At 42.2% G+C, this 23,824-nt stretch overlaps 1 long non-coding RNA gene across 3 annotated transcripts in view; it reads right to left on the bottom strand.

Moving 5' to 3' along the window:
* LOC141571033 (uncharacterized) overlaps nucleotides 1-23,824 on the bottom strand; it is an 87,027-nt gene that overhangs the window by 41,993 nt on the left and 21,210 nt on the right. For all 3 annotated transcript variants that reach the window (XR_012495508.1, XR_012495507.1, XR_012495506.1), the window contains exon 2: nucleotides 5,489-5,620. This is a non-coding gene — a long non-coding RNA (uncharacterized LOC141571033). The remainder of the gene's footprint in view (nucleotides 1-5,488; nucleotides 5,621-23,824) is intronic.

Here is a 23,824-nt window from a genome sequence, read left to right as displayed (position 1 = left end):
CAAATAGGCATGAACATTTTGAATGTTGAATATATTCATTTCATACACATAATGTATATTGATACATAAATATATATTGTGGATAGATAGGAGATAGATAGATGATAGCCAGCTAGCTAGCTAGATAGATAGATAATAGGCAGATAGATATTGATAGACTATCAGGTACTAATAGACTTGTTTGTTTCCTTCACTCACAAGCTCTGAGCATAACCTGAGACTATGGGCCCTGCCTCCAGCCAGAGAGGCCACAAGAACTCGAAAGCTGGCTACCTGAGCAGCAGAATGGCGAGTGGTGTCATTCCTGCCTCCTCTCCTGCTGCTATTCTCCTCCTTCCCACCCCTGTCACTGCTCTAAGGCCCAACAGAACCTTTCCGAGTGATTACAGTTTTTTCAGCCCACTAGGTCTTCCTCTTTGCTTCTCCATCCCCTTTGAGAACTTTAGAAAATTCCCTAGGGATTGCGCTAACAACACCCTGTCCCTACTCTGGCCAGCAAGTATCCACCATGACTTTCAGCTCTCTCCAAAGGTGGTATGCATGCCATGACTTCAGAGTAAATTTTTCCTACCTGTCTACTTTCTCCCCGGGAAAGCCCAGGAAGGACTGACTTTCTCCTGTTTGTTTAGAAGTTGTTAAGCCCAGGAACCCCAAGGCCAGATTGACGGTTCATGACTGCCTCCCTGCATCATCATGAACTCCCGGGAGCCTGGGTTCACATCCAGGTTTCCTGAGGGGAGTGTGCAGACCTCCACCAGGACCAACACTACAGGTTTTACACACAGGTACATACACAGTGTATTCATTCATCAAACATTCATCAAGGGCTTACTGGTGCAGGGTATACAGAGACAAAGTAGAAAGGTCCACACCTATATAATGGAGAGAGAGAAAGAGAGAGATCGTAACCAAGCCACCAGCAAGGAAACAAAAATTAACCCTCCTGCGCCCCCATAATAGAGCTACTCCTTGGGCTCTGAATTCAGAGAAGCCCGTGTTAGTGCCCTCCTACCTCCCTTTCAGCCCATTCTACCTCCACCTCCTGCCCAAGAAACCCACCGCTTGGTCCCTACCCCAGAGCTCTGCCCAGTCAGCTTCTGTCTACCCACCCGAACAGTTAAGCGATTGTTCGCTTCCCCAGGGGAATGCAATTTTCAAGACTCTGGAGGGACCCAGGAGTTTCTGGCATCAGGGAATGTCGGGGACCTCTCTCTGCTCTAGCCAAGCGGTTCTGTGAGTTCTCTCTGTTCCCTGCTACAGGCACCTGTTCTCTGCCTGCTTTCTCTCCTATTACCATCCTGCCCTTCACACCATCGCTTGAAGCTGCCCTCCCTGCTTGTAGATGGGACACAGTCTGTCCCTTTCTTTGCTGTCCCTGAATGTGAACACTTAAGGGCTGCATGCTAATCATTCCTGGGAAACAGAGAATAGCAAAAGTAACATGAGGATGGGGTGCAGAGTCCTAAAGCTTTCAGAACTGTACACTGTTCTCACACCTGCCGTTCCTGACCTTCATTCTTCCATCGCAAAGTGAAGACACCAGGGCTGCTCCTGGCCCGAAGATTGATTTGTTTGGTTTTGCTATTCTATGCTAATTTTATTTAATTAATTGCCAGGATTTAGAAAGTGAGAGATTTCGTTTAAAAATCTTGATTTGGAGCTTCTCTTAAAAAAAATTGCAGGCTCTGCCCACACTGGGCCCACATTTTCACACAGCAGTGATTGGCAGGAGAAGTGGCTGTGCCTTTTGGAAATGGAACTCTCATCACTGTTGTGTGTCTCACCAGCTTTAAGTCTGTCACCAGCCACTTACTGTCCAACCAGCTTACTGACCAGCTTACACCACCCACTTAGGTCTCCTCTGAGGCTCTTGAGAGCATCTGAGCTCCCAGCTCCTGTCCTGAGTCTCAGACCAGTGTCTCCACTCTTCCTCATGGGAGAGTGCTTTAGATTAAATGGGATTCTCAGGGCTTCCAGGGCAGAGACCAGTGCACGGGAGCAGGACAAACTTCAACCCAACCTGAGAAGGAACATCTTAACAATTAGAGGGGCCTTCAATGAGGCAGGCTCTCTTGGAAGAAAGTGAGTTATTTTCTCAGTGGAGATTTCTAGACTCAGGCAGGGTATTAAGACCCTTCTGACCATGAATCGTCCATTGCTATCAGACAAATGCTCTAAAAGATCAAAAGAGACATCACTGAAGGCTGGAAGACCCCACAGAGAGGAGAAATCCCCTTGGAGGCTACAACTATAGATAATAGTTTCTATTTGATTGTGGAGTTGGTTTAGAAGAGTTTGATTCAACTTATTTTCACAGTGACGTGCTGCCCTAACTCACTCTGCTGATGCCAAGTCAAAGCTGAGGGGTGAGGAGGAGCCTGGCCCACTCAGGTGGTGGAGGAAAGCCAGGGCTTTCCCCCACCCTCAACGAGGCCAAAAATCTAGAGTTAACTCCCATCCTCCCCCAGAGAGCAGCTCCCTACTGCAACTGCAGAACCGGAGGTACCCTTTGCAAACAGCAGAATCAAAGTGGAAAAAAATTACAAGGCAACTTTTCTGGTTTCAACTTGTCCCCTACAGAAAGGAAATAGATTTTAATATAAGATCTAAGAGGTACCTGTTTAATAAACTGCAAAAAAAAAAATGTACTTTTGGCTAGATGCTTGCATGATGAGCTTTGGGATAAAAGGGGATTTTTTTTTTTTAAAGAAAGTTAGACATAAATCCAAAAGGGGGTTGGGATCCCCCTCCCACCATCCCACCGAAAGGCTCTCTAAGCAGTTGGGAGCAATCACCCTATAACCCTATCACAGATACCACGCAAAAGGCAAGATTAAAGGCTTTTCCTGCTCCCTTTTCACCCAAATGGAAAAGTTTATTGCGAAAACTCTTTGTGCAAGCCAAGCAATATATAGTCTCCTTGTGATGGGACATCACTTAGACACTGACAAATCCCATTCCCCAAGTTGTGGGGCCTCTAGCTGACTGTGCAGGGAGTCAGCCCCAGAGGTCAGGAATGGGAATATTTCACTGTGTCCACCCCCACCCCCAAGTGAAGAAATATTTCATTCTCATTCTTAGCCCAGTTGGAATCTAAAGTCTAGACAGTTCTCAGATAATAACCGTTAGAGACAGCAAAGGGGAATGCATATGCCTCCCAAAGATAAACGCACGCTGGACTTCTCTCATAAGATTATCAGAAAGCTCTCGGAAGGCCGCTCTGATGAGCAACTGAGGGGAGAGTGTCTGGCAATACACTCCCAGATGCTGGGACACATTTTACCCATCCCTGGAATCCTTACCCAGTTTCTAGAGACAGGGCAGAAAAGGTCATCCTCGCCCCGAAACTTGTTCAGAAACAAGTGTAAAGACAGTCCATGGGAAAGGAGGGGAGTGTGGACCAGTGTCCACCTCGGTCTCTCATTAATTCTTTGATTTAGAAAATATTTATCAAATATCTACCACTCTTTGGACATTCCATTGGACACAAAACTGTAAATAAGCCCAAGAAAGATGCTGTTCTCCTGAAACTGAAATTCCCGCAGGAAAGTCTGGCAAGGCTTCGTTCAGAGACGAGATCATACCTAGGGTGCACTGACTTAGAATAAAATTTGAGATCTTGTGAATCTCACTTTACTGCTTGTACCCTCAGCAACCAAATCCCCTACCTGCTTTCCCATGTCTACTGTGGTCTGGGACTCACAATACATCAGTGTCTCTGTTCCACTAAACCATGGGACTTCCAATGACAGACACCACACCCCTCATCTTTCTCCAGACTTCCCTTAGTATCAAGTATGATTCTAGGCACAAAACAAGGCTCCAATTAATACTTGTATAGTTACTGATTAAGCAAAGAAACTTACAAACAATAAAAAGGGTACCGATGTCTGTCAGCTCAAGGGCTGTTGTAAATGGGAACTTTATTTTTCTGCCTCTGGGGAGAGGAGCATTTGTGCTGGTCTAATTCTGTTCCCTTTAAGACTCACCAGTTTTCACTAAGCCACTCCCTGTCTTTGGGTAACATCATCTCCTGAAAAAGCAACAGCAAGTTGACCAGGTTAGGCCCGACCCCAAGGCAGTTTTTAAGATGGTGACACATGCCACTTTTCTCACACGAGGAGTGGGAAACGTTATCAAGCCTCTGATCTGATACCAGAGTCTAGTTTTAAACATTCCCTGGGTCAGCAGCTAGGGCATACATAAGCCCTAGGAAAAGGAAAACACAGTTTATTATTGCTGCATCTATCTTCCCTGAAGCTGGAAAGAATTACGCGCTTTGATCCCAGGGCTTCTGTGCCTCTGATGAAAAGACTCAACCCTGAATCCGGAGTGATCGCCTGGAGCAACGGCGTCAGTAAGATTTCACCTCTTCTCTTGCCAAGATGTGGCTTTTAGAGCCTGGGCTGCTGATGAAAATGTCAACAAGGCGCACACAAAGAGGGAAATGCTCGTCCCGCTGGCAAAGAGCACCGACATTCCAATCAATCAATGGTGGTCCGAGACATCCTTCGCTGGGCACAGGGAGAGAACACACCTCCCTTCCCCAGCCGAGACCCAATGTGGTTAGTGAGTGGGCCTGCTCCCGAGCTGGAGGGGGAGCAGAAGGAGAAGAGGTGAGGCCCTTTTTCTCCCACGTGGATCCTTAAAGGGGACAGGTGGTCTGGGTCCCATATTCCATGTCTCTCTGGCAGCGATGGGAACTTGGCATCCAGGTGGAGAATCTGACCCCCTTCCAAGATCTCACCAAGCACTTGAAAATTAAACTTGGTTCTAAAAGGCAACCAACTGGGCCGATCCCAAATGCCAAAGATTCAAATGATGGCAGGATTAATTCGAGGGATGGTGAAGTCCCTATGGGTCTAACTAACCCTAAGCCCAAGACTCAAGAGTGAAAATGTAAATGCATGATTGAGGGCTAATGGGCCTGATTAGCAAAGCTTGAGTAAGAATAAGCTGAGGATACTGAATGTGCTGCAATAGCTGAGGGGGAACTGAGCCCGCCTGTCTCAACCAAGGTGTCCACCTTCTCGTTAACATTACTAACGGGAGGCGGGGGGGAAAGTGCTGAAAAGTAGCAATGATATAATAACTGGCTTGGCGGTGAATCTAGAAAAGGGGCAGATATTTGGTATAGAATTAGCTATGTTCTTCCACAGAATCACAGACTCATATAATTGGGTGGTTTCCAAACTGTGCTGTGAAGAAAACAAGGAATTCCAGAGAGATGCAGGCCTTGCTTTGGCAGAAGTAGCTCCACTTGCATCTGTTGAATACGGCTGGGGTTCTGAGCAAGACTTTGTTTGAAGAAGTAGTGTTGCTGCTTGTGTCAGATAGGACTCTTTAAATTGCAAAAGACAGAGCCCCTGATTTACACAAATATAGATTTAGGTAAGAGTAGTGACACACATCAACGAAGGCTGTGGGCTTCGAGCACAGCCAGTCACTTAAATCATGTCGCAGGACGGAGGCACTCTTGATTTCTTACCTTGCTTCCTCCTATAGAGGCTTCATGCAGGCAACACTGCCCACGCACTGGCAAGGTTCACTTCCTCTGTCATCTCACACATCCGCTGGTTCTCTTCCCTAATAACTCTCCATCACTTAGGATCTGGTTAGTCTGCCAAGTAAAAGAAAACTCAAAATGACAACTGTTTAAACAAGAAGTTATTCTCTCTTATATAAAGAAAGTCCAGAGGTATGCAGTCCAGGGATGAATGGCTTGTTGCTCCAGTCATCAGCTTCTTTTTTGTCATTTTGCTATTTGCCATAAGTGACTTCCAATTCACAGCCCAATGTGGCTGCTTGGGCTCCAGCCATCTTGTCTGTATTCCAACCAGCATAAAAGAGGAAGGGAAGAAATAGAGCTTGTCCCCTTTCCCTTAAGAACACTTTGGAAACATATTATATGATATTTATTCTTATATCCCATTGGCTAAATTTGATCATAAGCCCACAACTAGCTCTAAGGCAGGCTGGAAATGTTAACATTTATTCCTTGTACTAAGAAGCCCAGCTAAAAATTAGGAGTTCTACTACTAAAGAAGACAGAGAAAATGGATATTGTAGGAAGACTAACAGAGTCTTATAGGTTGGGCTTTAGTCATGTGCCCAACCCTGAACCAATCTTTTTGACCAGATAGAAGGAATATACTGATTTATCAGATCCGATTGTCATGGCCATGCCTGATCCTAGAGAGAAAGGAAGCAGGGAAAGATGCTGGGCAGATAGAAACAACAGAATCCAGTATACTGCCCAAATAAATTTTGATGACAACAGCAGAAGTTGACAATAGTAGAACTCTAGCACTCTGGTACAATCTCTTAATCCTTTTATTTTTCAGGTGCAGAATCTGAGGGTGAAATGACTTACAATGAATGGTATGTAGCGATTACTGCTTAGACACAGGTTAGGACTCTCTGTCTAGTGTTCTTCCTACTTCTGCTTGATTGCGCTCTGCTATCTGTCACATATATTTCATAGACATGTGAAATTTGAAGCGAAAGGTCTACAATTTACATGATATTTCACTGCACACAATGAGTTCCAATAAATTGCTTCTTACTTGTTTCAACCTTTGTGACCAAGATCAGAGATTTATTAACCCCATGGACATAGTTACATAAATATAGAAGAAAATAAGCGACCTTGCTTTCCCTCTCTGATCAGCATATACCTGTGTTTTCAACCACGATGAGCAATCTGTCATTTCAACATCTGAGAATACAGTCTCCCTCCTTCATCCATCCATCCTTCCATCCATCGATCCACTATCCTTTCATGAAGCTGCTTGCCAAAGATGAGAGAGGGTCCTTTCCCTCAAAGGTCTCACATTTTTATGGGGAAAACAAACAAGTAGGGAAATAATTAGATAAAATGGGACTAATAGGTTTACATGCTTAGGATGTCACGCAGAACAGAAAGAGAAGGGCCTCACTGTCAGACTTCATGGGTAGGTAATTCTTGAGAAGCCAGCCAGGCAGGAAAGGGCGTGGGCACAGATATGAGAACGCACAAACACATATGTGCCTAAGAGGAAACTGTGGCGTTCCATATGCTGGAGCTTGATTGTGAAGGGCCTGGAGCAAGATAAGGAAGAAAGGTGACAGAGGGTCAGACCTCATAGGTCCCTGCATGCCTGATACCTAGACCTGAGGACAGAGAATGGTTTAAATTATTCATCAATTCAAAATTAAAGTTAAAGTTGAGGCAAATAAGTGCTAAGTCACTAGCCAAGTTCCAGAGAGAAAGAATCCTGTCTATTCTGTGATTATCTTCCTTAAAACGCTGGCTCTGTTCAAAGCATTTGGAGACGTAGGACAGAGGGAAGGAGGAGGGAGAAGCAAGGTAGTTGATCGTCATTATTCACAGATCCCATATTGACGAATTTGCCAATTCACTAAAATGTACTTGTAAATCCAAAATCAATAGTGCAGAGCTTTCCTGGTCATTCATGAACACATGTACTGGGGTGAAAATTTGAGTCGTCCTGTATGCACATTCCCAGATGAGACTGAGCAAAGCGAAACTCTGCCTTCTGCTTTCATACTTGTTTCAAATGGCCTTTAGTGCCACACTGTTTGTGCCTTTTGTTGGTGATTTCACTGTGGCCCCCAAGCAAAGCACTATCTAGTGCTCTAGGCACAAGGCTAGAACGGGACATACGGAGAAAATTACTTGGGCTAGCCAAGTTCATTCAGGTATGAGCTACAGCGCTATTGGTCATGAATTCAATGTTAATGAATCAACAATATAAATTAAATAAGCTGTCCTTAAACAGAAACACACATAAAACAAGGTGATGTATTGATTGGCTGACAAAACATTACCAGAAGCTCTCAAGAACCTAACCCTGTATTTCTCCTCCACTATCCCATGCAGGTCAAGTCCCAAGCCACCTCCACTGCCTTACCCAGGCAATGTAGATCCTGGTCACAGAGACACGTTAAGTAACTGCCACCTCCCTGTTCCCTGCTAACGGAGACCCCGGCTTGTCTCCATAGCCCATCCTCATGTCCCTACACCACAGGACACTATGGGTATCCTTTCATTGTGCTGCAGAGGGACACACAGCAGCAGAGACTCATGCTGCCACCTGAGCTCGCCTGGGATCCTCACCACAGCCTCTGCTACTGCCTTGCCCAGAGGTCCAAGTCCAGCCTTGTAGATCAAGGAGATGAGCAGAAACCATTGACAATGGGTCACCAGGTGGTACCAGGTGGTACTGGCTAAGAGAGCAGATGGTAGGAATGAAGTAGGCAGAAGAGAAAGGAAGGAGCGTGTTTGCATTACGCTAGGTGCTGTGCTGGCACTTGGTGAATCAGATGTCATTTAATCTCCACCTTGGGATAATCCCCATTGTACAGATAAAGAAATTAAGACTTGGGATAGTTAGTAACTTACCCAAGGTTACAGCTATTAAATCTAGAAGGAAGATTCAAACCCACATCTACTTGATGCCAATCCCTGGGCTATTTCTACTTCACTAGGACGCCCACACTGCATGGGCACAGCCTGCAGCATCATTGGCCCTTCTGACTAAGGGCTCCCAAGCAAAAGAGACATCCAGAAGAGGTCTTGCAGTCGAGAGTCATGGGAAAGAAACCCCAAGTTCCACTCCTACCAAGCTCTACCTACCTCCTACTGTTCCTCCCAACATCCTCCCTCTATCCCCAAAAGTATAATATCTTTGCTGTATAAAGTTAATGAGCTTCATGCAAACCTGGCACATCTGGAGTTGAGGGGACAGCTCTGAGGCTAAAGTAGGTTTTCTATAAGTGTTTTGACTGATTTGAACACAGAGCAGATTTTCACGACTATCAGACTCCTTCACTCCCTCTCCGCTGCTGCCCAGGTCATCCACTGGTGATTAGCTCCCAGCTGGCTCTTATCAGGTAGCGCTGTGGAAACAGTGCTCCAGTTAGTTTACGTCTTGGGGAGTAGGTAAGAGGAATCATCTTGCTCAGATGTTTGGGTTAGCAAAAGTACTCCAGAAGGAGATGGACAGCCCCCCATGAAATGTGTCCAGAGCCCTGGGGGCAGTCCAGGTGCTTGGGGAGCTAAGCCATTAGTCCCACTGTCTGATTTCCATTTCTCTGCCTGGCCCTGGTGTCGGAAGAGATTGATTGAGCCCATGCGCTCAGAATGGGGCAGTGGCATGGGAGCAGGGAGGGAAGGATGAGTCAGACAGATGGGGTGTCATGGGATGGCCGACTTGCCTTCACCAAGAGGGAATTTGGTGGGGGAGGGAGCCCCAACAGAAGGCAGCCTCTGCCCTGCTGACCCCGTCCACAGCAATTACCAGAGGGGGCATGAGCCCTCTGCTCCCTATGCAATTAGACGTGGCTGTGGCCAGCACGCTAGACCACTTCCTTCTGCCAGTGCACTAATGGGCCCTAAGTGTCTCCCAAATACTCAGCTGCCAAATGGAGATATCTGCCAGCATTTCAGGCTGTCCCAAGACAAACAGAGGAGACTAAAGAATGGGGATTTCGGGGGGGGGGGGGGTTGGATCTCCGTTATTCAATGCAAACTAGAAAGAAAAGCCAAAGCTCACAACCAAAAAGTTACCAAAGAAAATTTCAGAGGCAAACACAATGCAAAATAATATGAGTACACAGGGTAAAAATTGATCAGGCAATCAATTAATCAATGGTTACCTTACTGACCAATTCCTTTGGGCCCAGAGAAGAACTACATTAGTGGTTCTCAACCAGGAGAATATTTCTTTTTTTTTGCAAGTAGGGGTAGCTTGAAAATACTCTCTTTCTTCCTCCTATACTCAACTGCAATATACCCCTACTGTAGGAATTATGGAAGGGAAAAGCCTTAAAATATAATTTAGCATCTCCAAACTCAAGGAGACCACTCTCTGATCTTAAATCATCACCACGGAGAGTAGAAAAAACGCAGAGATTCAGTCCCCTTTTTTTAAAGATAAGAACCCTGAAGTCCAGAGAAGGGAAGAGACTTGCTGAAAGAGGCAAGTCCAGCTTTGCTTATGAGTAAAATAGTACAGGTTTAATATAAGACAGAAGGGAATCTAATCCTCAACTGGTCACCACGACACAGTGTGCACGTGTGTGTGTGTGTGTGTGTGTGTGTGTGTGTTGTGCAGCACAGTGGTTCTGGGTCAGTGTACTACGGCACAGTGGTATGTGGCTAACCTTCAAGCTATTGCAAGCAATTTGGATCAACATGTAAAATGTATTTTTGTAACAGCAATCCCTGGGATGCTGAGCTGAGAGGGTCATGAACCATGGCGTGGAGCCAGGTACAGCCTGGAGTTGAATAAGAGTCTGAAGTACTGCCTGTTGACTGGACCTTGAAAGAGATTTATCTCATTAGTAATTCCAAGGACATAATCAAGGCAGGAAACAGTTCTCTTCAAACAGCAGTGTGGTACCGAAGGATGGTCAAAAGAATACGGCAAATGAGTGAACAATTTAATAATTTAATACCTCTAAGAGGGCTGCAAAAATGGTAGAATTCAGATGTGAGCCAAAGACATGAAAAACATGAGGCCCACTTACTAATTGATAAGGAATGCTCAAGAGAGACTGAACCATAAGACTTCATTTCAAAGTCCATGAGATATGGAGAGAGCAGAGGCAGAGAATGGAGAGTACCCATAGGGGAGGGGACAACCACTTGTTTTTCTGGCTTTAATTAAAGTTTAACTACTTTGCATATATATATCAGACTTTTCACTAGTTCAAATGAGCTACCTCTGAATTAACACAGGTAGCGGGACTTCTTTCTATTGAATATTTGTTTTCATCTCTTCAAAGCCCTTCTCTTTCTCCTACACTCAATATTTTCATTTTCTTTCCTAAATTATAATTTAGGTAGCTGCTGACGCATGTAAAAATACCTTTATCTTAGATACATCTCTAACGTGATAAAGAATATGTATATCAAAGCCAAAAGTTGATGACATAACAACAGAATACTAGAAACATTCTAATTTAGTTAGAATCAAACCCCACCTCCTTTAAGTATGGGCTGGACTTAGTGACTTGCTTTCCAAGAAAAATGTATGAAAGGGAATAAAAGTAACTTTACAAGGTAGAAGCCTGGCAAACTACCTAGGCCAGGTGACCAAGTTACACATTGCCAATGACAAGACATGTTGATCACAGGTACCCCCTGATATGATCTGATGAGAAGGAAACATCACCTCTGTAGTCTTCTTCCCCAAAACTGATACCACAGTCTAATCATGAGGAAATATCAGAGAAATTCAAATTGAAGAGCATTCTACACAATACTTGACTAATACCCCACCGAAAATAAGGAAAGACTAAGAAATTGTGACAGACCAGATTGAGACTGATGAGATATGACAAGTAAACGCAAGGAGGTATCCTAGACTGGATGCTGAAATAGAAAAAAAATATTGAAATTCAAATAAAATCTAGAGTTTAGTTAATAATAATGTACCGATGTTGATTTCTTATTTTTGATGGTTATGTAATGTGTTAACAATAGAGGAAGCAGGATGTGGGTATATTGGAACTCTCTATACTATTTTTGCAGATTTTCTGTAAGTATAAAAATATTCCAAACGAAAAAGTATTATGTTTAGAAAAATAATGCAGCTTTAAGGACCAACCGAATATCCTTGCATGTCCTGTCAGGAAAAAAAAAAAAAAAGAATCAAACAAATATGCCCGTTTAGCCATTATTTCATATTGTTCTAGAAATTTTAAACTTTGCAACAAGATAAGGAAAAAAATGAGTAATACAACCATTATTGTTATTTCTATATAGAAAGTACACAAGTAGTTGTTATATTTTAACTTTTCTATATAAAAATAAAATCAGTATAGGTATCAGAAAAGAGAAAAATAATCTATATCAATAGTATAATTATATAAAGCACAAGAGAAATAGCTAAAATTCTCATAATTACAAATAAAGTTGAGTAATGTGACCAATCATAAAATAAATATACAAAAAAAGCAGTGGTCTATATAAATATATTTGCAATGTGTATAACAACAAAGAACACTTAGAAATTAAAAGCAAAATACTAACATTCCAATACAAAAATGAGCAAAGAATATAAGATGGCAATTCATAAAACACTTTCAAGGATCAATAAACATGATTAAATTTTTATTGTCCTTAGTAGTCAATAAGATGCAAATTAGAACTACAATAAACTAACATTTTATATATAGCCTATTGTTGAAAAAAATTAAAGATAATATCCAGTGTTATCAAGGACGCAAGAAAAGGGGCACTCTCATATACTTCAGGTGGGCAGTTTGACAATTTGTATGAAAAGCCTTTAAATATGTTTAATCATTGACTCACAAGACAATTTCTAGAAATTTATACTAAGAAGTTGAGAATGTACATAAGTATTTGTGTACAAATATTTATCAAAGCATGATTCATAATAGTGAAATATTGAGGAAAATATCCAAAAATGGGGATTAGCTTTAAAAATCAGAGGACAATTTTATTCTGTGATTTATATTGAAATGAGAGGGCCTAGAATAGTCAACAAAATCTTGAAGAAGAGAAATTATATTAACTGTATTAGAGCTCTATTCTTTTTAAAAGAGATTTCTAGAACAAATATAACAGAATATTAATATTTGGTAAATACACATGGTAGAAACATGGGTGTCACATTGTTTTCTGTATTTTTGTATGTTTGGAATATTTCACAATTTTTTAAATTTCTAATGAAAGTAACTTGCTCTCAGTGTAACCACCAGCCACTTCCCCAGGTGATGGACACCCAGCAATGTGACCATCACCAGTTGGTTGATGTGAATGGAGCAATGGGCCTGATGACCTCCAATGTCCCGTTCAACACTAAAAATCCTGATTTCTGTGACTACATCACTAGAATTCCCGAAATTGGGAACAGATTTACAGTAACAAATCTAAGTTTTAAGGGACAATGGTGAACCTGTGTTTGTGTGTCTTACAAATACCGGGGGTGCCAAAAATATGTATACACATGACTTGTATTCATCTTTTGTTATCGGTATATATTGAGTATTACAATTTTCATACAGTTTTTTCCTTTCTTAAAACACGTACACATTTTTTTGGCACCCTCTGTATATAAAGTGAGACCCAAGCTCATCTAGAAAAATAAGACGGATTGAGGAGGAGGAGAGCAAGGGGGAAAACAGAGCCACAAAAACATAAGAAAATCCACCTTGGACCCTTAACACCCAAGGTAGACTGGGGGAAAAGCGAGCATTAACAAAGGGGAAATGGATGCGTCCATGTTATGAAGAGCTCCATTGTGAAACATTTTGCTTCCCTTGTTTTGCTTTGATTGAAATATTCACAGCAACCAAAGTGCTACAGATCGATTGGCCTTAAGTGAAACGTTTTCCCCTGGGCAGTCTCATACACTGCTGATGAGAATTTAAATCTGTTCAATCAGTCTAGAAGGCAATTTAGCAATATGTGTAACAAATGTTTAAATTGTACATAGCCTTTGACCCCGTAATTCCACCTATAAATTTTTTTCTTAAAGAAATTATCAGGGGCAGCCGGATGGCTCAGTTGGTTTCAGTGCGAGCTCTCAACAACAAGGTTGCTGCTTCTATTCCCGCACGGGATGGTGGGCTGCACCCCCTGCAACTAAAGACTGAAAACGACGATTGGACTTGGAGTTGAGCTGCACCCTCCACAACTAGACTGAAGGACAACTACTTTGAGCTGATGGGCCCTGGAGAAACAAACTGTTCCCCAATATCCACCCCCCCACACCAAAAAAAATTTTTTTTTTAAGAAATTAAAAAAGAAATGATCAAAAATGTCCTTCAAGATTTGTGTATAAGGATCTTCATTACAGAGAACAATGAACATTTAGAAAAATCAGAGAAAACAAATACCCAGTAATATAGGATTGACTAATTGGATTATGATATATCCCAATAACAGAACATCAGCAGCCATTTTTTTAAAACCACATTCTTGAAGAATATTTAAGAATGTGAATAAAATACTGAAAGATTGTGTTCCACGAATAAGGCAGGTTATAAAGTAGCATATATACTCAGATTCCACTTTGTAAAAAAAAGAAAGACAAGAAAAAGGAAGGAAAAAAAGAAAAAAGTTAAGGAGGGAAGGAGGGACACAGAAGGACAGAGAGAAAGACAGAAAGAGTCCCTACTAACCCTGTATGTAACCTTCAACAAGTAGCATAACTTCTCTAAATCTAAGTTCCCTCTTCAACAATGATGTAATCTTATACCTTGTAAAAAACAAATGAATAGCATGTAGGCGAGGGCTCTTTGGAAACTTTAGTGACAGTATAGTAAAGGTGTTGGAAGATGGTGAAGAAAGAAAAAGAAGGAAAAAAATAAATTAGAAGGCACATGCACTCTGCCCTGGAGTTTTCTTGGGAGAGAGTGAACATAAAAACTTTGAAGCTATTTATACATTTACAAACTAGTAAATACCAAAGCTTCAACATGGCCTCCAAGGCCCCAGGCTCCTCCACGTTCAAGTGGCTGGGCTCTCTCCCTCCCGCTGCATCACCCCTCCCAGGCCTTCTCTCAGTTCCTCTAAATCACCATGCTCTTCTTTCTTCCAGGCTTTGGGATAGGCTGCTCTCTCGATCTGAAACAGTTTCTCCCCAACCTCCTCATTTTTTTTTCTAGATGATTCCGACTTGTCTTCCAGAACTATGTCCAAATGTCACTTCTCCAAGGACTGGTTGATTTCCATGTTACGCTTCTGGAGCAGCCTGTACTTCATCCTGTATTACAACCTCTTGATCACAACTAAAGTTTATAAATTCCACAGCTTGTTGTTTTCTATCTGCCCTGTCAGCCAGAATAGAAGCCATCATGCTCTTTGTCGTAGCCCGGGGCTGAGCACAGTGCCTTCCTTACAGGACTCTTACTACGTGCCGAATAAACTGTGGTCTATTACAACCTGGATTGCCAGGGAACGTGCGAAGCATCCCTAGCACACATTGAAATTACCTGAAGAGACTTAAAACATACCCTTGCCCAAGCCTTACCCCAGAAAAACTGTTTTCAATTGGCCTGGTGAGTGTCTGGGCGTGAGTAGCAGCTAGATTTCCCCAGGTTCTAAGATCCTGCCACAAATAAGAATCACTGCTGAAAATCCAGGACCAGTCTCAGGGCAGGTGAGCATTTCAGGTGTGGTCCAGCAGACTCAGTGCAGAGCAGAAAGCCTGAACCTTGAGTGCACCTCTCTGACCTTCCCCACGTGCTCTGTGTGACATGTAAATGCTTAGGGCCAGCCTGAGGAGAGGTTTGCTTTTACAGTACCAACACTTGACAGATTAAAATCTGAAGTTGGAGACTGTTTACATCCTTCCTACTGTTTTTCTGGCAACTGTTTGCTGAAAGGGAGCTGTCCCTTTTCAGAGGTCTCAAGGACCTTGTTATATTATAACAAGCATTCCACAGCCCAGAGTGGAGCACACACACAGCTGGCTGCTCAGTTTCATTTAAACTGGTTCTAAATAATGTCATTAGATTCAGAGCCCATTTATGCATAGCATATGGATTTTCCCAACATATAAACCATCTCCAAACTGAACCATCTCTCAACAAAAGCTATTTCCTGTTACAGATGTTGTTTCCACCTCACTCCATAACAGACTGGAAACCTACCCCAGCAGGAGAGTGAGTGGGCTCATGTTAGAGCTTGGGAGTGTTTGGGGGGTTCATGCAGGCCCTTAATACTCAGTGTGGTCCCTAGACCAGCAACACTGACATCAAGAGGGAGTTCGTTAGAAATGTGGAGTCTCAGGCCCCACCCTGGAACTGCTGAGTTGAAATCTGCATTTTCACACAATTCCCCTGGTGAGCCACATGCACATTTAAAACTGAGAAGCACTGGCCTCAAATATATTTGCACTGGAATCACCTAAAGAGGTTTTTTAAAACAAACAAACAAACAAACATCAGTGCCTAAGCTCCATCCCAAGATTCTGGTTTACTTGATGTGAGATGTGGCCTCAGCAGTAAGATTTTTAAATTCTAATGTAGAGTCAAATGTGGGACTCCAGGCCAATCACCTCTTTTTCTGCTAAACCAACTGAAGCCTGGGGAGTCCAGTGACTCATCCAAGGTCTCACCGTCAAGACTCAGATTGGGTTTGAGTGCATGACGGCAAGAGAGCTTAGGTCCATGGTAGAGACACAAGCACTGACTTGTGCAGTATTTTTTTGTTAGTGCATGTAGTGGGTTGTATAGTGTTCCCCTCGGCTCCCCGCCCCACCAAAAAAAATACATCCAAGTCCTAACCTGACTTTATTGGGAAATGAGGTCTTTGCAGATCTTGAAATGAGATCATCTTGGATTTAGAGTGGGCCCTAAATCCAGTGATGAATGTCCTTATGAGAAGATGAGAAAGCACAGAGAAGGCACTGTAAAGATGGGGGCAGAGACTGGAGTAATATGTCTACAAGCCAAGGAACACCAAGGACTGCCAACAGCCACCGGAAGCCAGGAGAGAGGCATGGATCAGTTTCTCCCTCAGAGCATCCAGTAGGAACCAACTCTGAAACACCTTGATTTCAGAATTCTGGCTTCCTGGACGGTGAGTATCAAGTTCTGTTGTTTTAAGCCACTCAGTTTGTGGTGATTTGTTCTGGCAGGCCTACGAAACTAATACAGCCCCCCTCAAGCTTGTCAGCTCATCTGGAACCAACATGGGCACTCCAAAACATTGTGTCTGCATCCAGTCCTGAAACCAATAGTATTTGCCACACATGGCAGCCAGTGAACACCCTTTGCTCAAAAACATTCCAGGGCTCCCCTTTTCTAGAGAAACTAATGCATCCCGAGCTTTATGACCTGTCATTTTCATTGGTCCCTGCAATGAGCCCTGGCAATTGTGTTTTCATAATTTTGTATTCTTATTCTTAGAGTGAGACTTCCAAATAGTACATGCTTCAAAAAACACAAAACTTGAATCTGCCCCTGCCTTTAGGGTAAAATATAAAGCTCTTCGTTGAACAGTCAAAGCACGCTGCCACCCAACCTCAACCTATCTCTTCAAATTCGTCTCTCACATGTCACCTACCTGAGCCCACCCCTTGGGTCACTTGGACCTTCTGCATGCTCCTGGAACATGCCGCATGCCTCCCATCTTCCAATCTGCACATCGAGCCAGTCCTCCGCTTCTCTGCTTATCCAAGTTTTGCTTTCCACAAGACCTAGTTCATGGCCAGTTCTGCTTGGATAGCATTTCCTGACCTTTCTAGCTGAAGGAAATTGGCTTCCTCCCGCAGAACTCTCTACTTTGTATTATTGTTACCTTTTATATGCTCATCTCCCCCCATAATTGGTCAATTTGTTTCTCCAAGTCTCCAAGCACTTGGAGAAAGAAAGGGCCAGAGAAACAGATCCCCTAGGCATGACCGACTCTGCACCTCCCTCCACTTCTCTTTTCTGCCTCTCCCAAGTCAACAGGACTCCAAAATCTCATCCCAAATGGCAATCAGGTGCCCACACAAGTCAGACTAGTCATTTTCTTATCCTTTCCACTATTGCTCTCTTGGTGAAGTCTCCAGGTTGCAAGGAAACCTCCGCATCTTTCTGCAAATCCCAGGGCTATCCAGAACTTCCCCCAAAGAGTGGGCTCTGGGCATCCCAAATGGGAGCACACCCAATGTCTAAACCTATCCTGCATGTGAGGTGAGAGATGAGTCTCCACCACTGCCAGCTCTGTCTTCAAACCAGACAGAGGACATCTGGATCCTGGAATGGACAGACCATCTCTGAATAACTTCAAAAGGAAAGATGGCCCAGAGAGTTTCCAGGAAGACATTTGTTTCATTAGTACACTTGGTCCCTGTAGGAGCCTAAGAATTCTTGTTGGCCACATCGCTTTAATGGGTGGTAAAGGAAAAGATGACCCTGGGAAGCTAGAGTAACTGGGACATTTGGGATGACCTAAGCAAAGGTTCATTTGTGGTCATTTGTGAGTTAGACTATAAAGATACGGAAAATAGGGGGTGGCCGGTTAGCTCAGTTGGTTAGAGCATGGAGTTAATAACACCAAGGTTGCTGGGGGGGGAAAAAGATACAGAAAATAGGATGGAACTAGCTAGCTTACATTTTGCATTTCTTGTGGTTCTATGGTATTCCCTTAATGATTTGGATGAGAATGCTTTCTTTAGCCCATATTTATCAAAATGACAGTTCACCCTTTTCCTCGCATGTCAACCTCCTCACAGATAAGCATATTGGATTCTTGCTGATTGTCCTTTTTTCTGTTGGAGTGATCCTGAAATGTTACAGTTTGCCTCAGTGGGTAAGTATGAATGCCCCAGGAGGAATAAGTTTAGGGCATTATCGTTCATTCATTTACGCCCACACTGTGACAGCATAAGGATGCAGACTTTACTCTCAAGGCACCGTTGAAGAACTCACAGTCTACTGGGGAAATCTCACATTGCATTGCCATCATTTTGTGTCCACATGTCTAAGTGCTATAAAAGAGATATAAATCATAAGTATAAAACACTAGGGAAGCACAAAGGAAATAGCAATTCACTTGTTCCCCATGGATGAATCAATCACATTCTTTCCTGAACCAAATGTTCATAGAGGGAAGGGAAGTAGAAGATATAAAAAAAGTAAAGAATTACATGATTCAGAAATTGGATCAGCAATGTGGCATAGAGTTAAAGTTTATTTCAGAATGCAAGAGTTGTATGACAGGAATTCAATTATTTCTAACCTTGGTCTTAGTTAGGATAATGATATACATGAAGGTGAGTAAAGGGTTTACAGTTGACCCTTGAACAACATGGGTTTGAACTGCGGGGGTCCATTTATATGCAGATTTTTTTCAATGAATACAATGAGCCCTCCATATCTGTGGGTTTCAGTATCCCTGGATTCAACCAACCATGGATTGAAAACAGTATTTTCAATCTGCAGCTGGGAACCCATGAATGCAGAGGACAAACTGTATGCATTGCTCTATGCCACTTTATATAAGGGACTTGAGCATCTACAGATTTTGGTACCTGCAGGAGGTTCTGGAACCGATTCCCCACAGATACCGAGGGCAGACTGTAGCTAAGTTCTGGGAGAGTCAAAAGTTACATACCGATTTTCAACTGCTGGGGGGGCGGGGGGGAAGTCAGTGCCCCAAACCTCTCCCACATTGTTCAAAAGTCAACTGTATACACTACCAACTCATATCTAAGTAGAGGGATTTTAATTAGCAAGATGTCAGGGAGTTAGCATGAGTACTTGATTGAACGCCTGAGCAGTGACCCTGGAAAATAAAGGAGCTGCCCAAGTTAGTAAAAATTCATACTCCATTCAGCAGAACTATGCTGGCATGAAGTATAACCACTCTGAGTCAAATTTTTAAAAAATAAAGTCCAGTGTCTAAGATGTGCTTAGAATTCAGGAACACAGAATAGCGAAGACCCAAGCACAGGAAGAGAACACAGGCCAAAAAAGAGAATATGAATTGAAACAGCACTGAACACTAATTGCTATGTATAGTTTAAGATAATTTTAATTATAAGTATAAACTATGAGGTCCACAAATGATTGCTCTGTATAGCGAAAGTTTTTATGCAGGGTTTAACATTAAAAATTCTTTGTTCAGTTACTGTGTTCACTGATAATGATCCAAAACCCTCTTCCTTATCCCATTGCTACTTTTTGCTTTTAGTTTTGACAAACTAAGCACTTGAAGGAGGAAACAAACAGATATTAGCTAAAGGGTGGCAAAAACCTTTAAGAAGGAAAATTGGGACTCTTAGAAATCTACCCTGAAGATACAACTTGACAAATACATGTATGACACATAAACACATTTACGCATTATGAAATTATCTATAACAGCAAAAGACTGGAAACAATCCAAATGTCTACCAAAAGGAGACTGGTTAAATAAACAATGGTACACCTGTCCAGTGTAGTTTTATGCAACTTTAAAGAAATGAAGATCTCTAATGAATGGATATGGAATGATTTCCAACATCTTCAGTAAGAAAAAAAATCAAGAATAATGTAAATGATACACTTAGTACATAATGTATACTTCATTTTATGAAAGAAAACAATAGGGGAAAGTAAAATATACTTCCTTTTGTGAAAGAAAGGGAGATACATATACATGGTTTTGTTGTTATCGTTGTTTCAAAAAGAAACAAAGGAAAGATAAACCAGAAATAAATGAAAATGACTGCCTGTGGGGTCAGGAGGTGGGGTGTGGAATGGGGAGCTAGAAATGGGATCAAGGATTTTCCAAGCATAATTATTATATTATTTTGACCTTTAAGCTTTATAAATATTTTACATATTCAAAAGCTAAAATTAAATCGAAAGGGGGAAGAAAACCCTACAACCTTAAATGGAACACCAACAAATTAACGTAACTGGTTATCAAATTAACAACATAACTGTATTATGCGAGACTGTATTATTTTGAATAACTTTTGAACACTATACTCTGTACATCTTTAATGACTCTATTCTCTCTCTACAACTACATTCTGAGGATAAAAAATCCTTCATTTGGTAAACTTATTATTAATAGACATATTGTGACTATAATCATGAAACTATTTCATGTATAAGATAAACAAGTTAAAATAAGTTAGTCTATAAACCAAGATTTTTCAGAATAAAAGAGCAGAGATACATACATAAAGTGAAGGAAAAACCTACATAATTTTTTCTCCATGTAGAAAATCTACAAGTTAGATTAGATTTGAGAATATGAACATAAATTCATTTTCAAAGGATTCTTTCCTAGCTCTGCCCACTGAAAGGCTCTAGAAACTAGGACAGTAACAATGAACATAACTAGCATGTGAGTCTTGGCTGGTTTTTCTTTTAACTGTGGTAAAATACACATAACATAACATTTAACATCCTAACCAATTTTAAGTGTACAGTTCAGTATTGTTAAACCAGACCTTGGTTTTTAACACCATGCCCCATTGAAAGAAATCAGGGCTCTCTAAGAAATGGCTGATGTCAGGTCTGGGGCAAAAAAAGAATAGGAAACAGGAAAATCATGATGTGCCAGAAAATGAGGGAAGCACTCAAAGACCATTCAGGTCCGACCAGAAGGACACAGGAGCCAATGTGGAGGCACTCCCACTGTCTGAATTTGGGTAAACTCAAGCATCAAAAGTGACTGTAATTTATTGTAACATATTAAAAAAATAAAATGCACAAATCCACAGTGATCCTCAAAGACGGAGGAGGGGGAGGGGAGCTTCAGAGGAAAGCTATTGTTTATACAAGGCCAGGTAATACTGAAGGAATGATAAACTTAGAAAAATCACTGTGCAACCTCCAAAGGAATCAATGAGTCAGGCAAGGCTCATCAAAAGATGCTAAAACCATTCAGTGAGATATTGTTGGGAGCAGGAGATGTGCAGGGTCCCAAAGTATCACCCTTCAGGTTGCAAGAGTGGAAATGTGACCCATACTTGCAAGGTCTGTCAGTCACCACCTTTAACCAAGTGATCACACACAACGTCACTAACAGCGGACAACCTGCTACCATGTGTCTCCTGATGTGGAACATGCCAAGGAACAAAGCATCACCAATGATTTATTTTTACAAAACATGTTTAATCTGAACCTAATGAAGGCTTGGTCCCAATTTTCAGTTTACAGGAAAGGCAGGGGACAGAGGAGTAGGTTAAAAACACCATAAAAAGATAAACAAATCTAGAATGTAGAATATTCTATAAAATACCTGAACTGGATTCCTGAAAAAGTCAATGTCTTGAAAAAAAGAGCAAGTGATGAGACTGTCCTAGATTAACCAGGACTAAAAGAGACATAAAAACCAAAAGCAATGTGTTAATTGTAATTACATCCTGGTTCAAAAATAACCAACAAAAGACATCATTGGGATGATTGAGGGAAAATATATACTTGTATAAATTTTTTATTTATATGTGTGTGTGCGTGTGTAGATATCTACACACTCACACATACACATACACACACACACACACACACACACACACACAAAGAATTATATAAAATAGGTAAAGCAACTACTTCGACTGATCTTTCCAACCAATCCAAAACCACCTGAGAGGTGACTAAGGGACTAGATGATACGCCAGAGAGCGATGAGTTGGTGTAGTCTGAGCTAAAACAATCAGTCTTCTAGAACTGGGTCTCCCTTCTAACAGAAACATGGAGGAAGTCCCATCACTTCTGAATTGCCCTTTTCATAAAATTGAAATTAGAACTGCCAGCCTCACATAGAACTCTCTGAAGCTTCACTAGTTAACATCTGTAAATATTGTGAGGTTGAAAAGCATTATGAAAATCAGATGTGCAAATATCAACACATGCCTGAGGTATGCAGAGAAACCAGGATGGGTCTTCTACATATCAGGGTGTGCGTGTTCAAAGGATTTAATATCAGTGGTGACTCTTGTGAGGTTCTCTTTGGAACTTGCCCTTCAAAGAGTATGACTGGGGAGTGAGACCCCTGCCAGTGCACAACATTTACCCTCAGAAATGTGATGTGGGGAAGGAGCATCAAATTACAGAGTCAGAAGACCTGGATGAATATCCTACCTCTGCCACATTTTTGGCCTGAAGCCTTTGAACCAGGATCTGGAATAGTAACCCATTTTCCCTGTGCTGGATGCAGAGTCATTTCATTTTATCACAAGTCTTGGCGAGGCATTAACCAAAGCTGCATAATTTATTCACATATATATCAGAAAATGTGGACAAAACTAACCAGTTCATCTTTCTAGCTTTCCCAAGACCTGTGCTTTGCCTCAGCCACACTCGACTTCAACCCCAGCCCTAGCACATTATTCTTACTATATTCTAACTATAGAACCAGAGGTTGGTATGGAGGATTTCTATTTTTCAAGGCCCTTTAATAATCATCATCTCAGTTGATCGTCCCAGTAGTGCCATGAGATAGGTAGAGCAGAAAATAAATGAATTTTATGACTACACAGAGACAGTCTATCCTGGCCAAGGCTGCATAACAAGAACATTACAAAGCTGGGAACAGGATTCAGCCCATCAGTCTCTGTGTCACCACAGCCGTGGGCCTCACATTCATCATCACCTCATCCTGATCTACCTAAACCCCAAACCAAATCCACTCTGCGCACCATCAACAGCATGCCGCCAGCTCTCCTAAAACCCAGGCTGTCCTGTGAAGCTTCAGAACTTCTGGAGACTGGCAGCGAAGTGTGCAGGCAATAAAAGGAGGCCATAATCTGTGTTTGATGGGGAAAAGATTGCATTGCCCACTTTCTTCCGGGTTCCATCCTCTTTGTTGGAGGACGGGGATCAAAACCTTTTGTGTGGAAGCACAGAATGCTAGATCAAGCAGAAAGCTTGGAGATGATCTAATCCAATGGTTCCCAAACCCGGCCTCCCATTGGAATCTGCTGAAAAGTTTGTTAAAAATAAAAGTTCCTGTGCACCACTTACAGAGATTTCGGTTCAGTATTTCTGCAGAACAGCCTGGGAATCTATTGTTACTAAGCCTCCTTGGCCCCAGCTGGAGGGGGTGCATGGGGGAGCAGTGTGGAGCCACTGTCAGAGTATCAAGGGTCTCTGCAGGACAGAAGACTGATTCCCAGGGACACAAGAGACTTACCCAGGGTCATACAGCTAGTCAGTGATTTACAGCTTCCTAATCAAATTCACACCTATTATCACACTGGGCCTCTTATCAGCCCTGTAAGGTAAGTGAGAAGATGCATATCCTACTCTTTCTAGAAGAGAGAAGAGTCTTTTGTGCTCTCTAAGCACCTTCCTCATATTAGCTTGCTAGAGCTAACAAAGCACCACAGAGTGGGCAGCTTAAACGAAGAAATGT

This window comes from Rhinolophus sinicus, linkage group LG04 (genome assembly GCF_036562045.2).
Source record: "Rhinolophus sinicus isolate RSC01 linkage group LG04, ASM3656204v1, whole genome shotgun sequence".
Taxonomy (NCBI): domain Eukaryota; kingdom Metazoa; phylum Chordata; class Mammalia; order Chiroptera; family Rhinolophidae; genus Rhinolophus; species Rhinolophus sinicus.
This window is presented reverse-complemented; position numbering and strand designations above follow the sequence as displayed.